We start from the raw sequence: 788 nt of genomic DNA on the forward strand, positions 1-788 counted from the left end.
GGGAGACAGCTCAGGGGGCAGGAGTGCATGGAGGGATGGACACTGGGAAGGGGTAACTATGGGGAGGAAGTGGGAGGGGAGCTATTGCATTGTGGTAAACTGTGGTCATTGTCATAAGACAAAGTGTATGTGAACTGCTGTATAGAAAGTGAATCTGCTCTGTAAATATTCACCCAAATCACAATTTAAAAAAAAAAAAAAAATGTTGGAATTGAGAATGGTTAAGAATCTGGATCAAGACTGAATTTTATCTATAAATCACTTTGGGTAGTATGGATATTTTTACAATATTGTCTTCCTATCCATGATCATGTTATTCCATTTATGTAGATCTCTTATTTTCTTGCAGTAGTGTTTTGCTATTTTCTTTGTGTATGGTGTTTTTTTTTTTTTTATTTTTATTTTTTTTTTGTATCTCTTGTTAGATTTATTCCTAAGGATGTTATGTTTTTTGGTACCTATTGAAAAGGGTATTGTTTCCCTTTATTTTCTTTTCAGACTTCTTTTTGTTGATGTAGAGGAATCAAACTGATTTTTGTATATTTATATTGTATTCTGACGGTTTGCTGAATCATTCAATTAATTCCAATGGTTTTTGTTTTAAGTCTATGGAATTTTCTATGCATAGGGTCATGTCATCTGCAAAAGCAGTAGTTTTACTACTTCGTTACCAGTTTGGATGTGTTTTATTTCCCTTTCTTCTCATATTACCCTGGCTAGGACTTCCAATAAGATGTTGAACAGGAGTGGTAATAGCACTTTTGTTTGCTTTCCATTCACACGGGGAA

The sequence above is a fragment of the Orycteropus afer genome, unplaced genomic scaffold (genome assembly GCF_000298275.1).
Source record: "Orycteropus afer afer isolate SDZICR_OR568_19922 unplaced genomic scaffold, OryAfe1.0 scaffold00349, whole genome shotgun sequence".
NCBI classification, from domain to species: Eukaryota; Metazoa; Chordata; class Mammalia; order Tubulidentata; family Orycteropodidae; genus Orycteropus; species Orycteropus afer.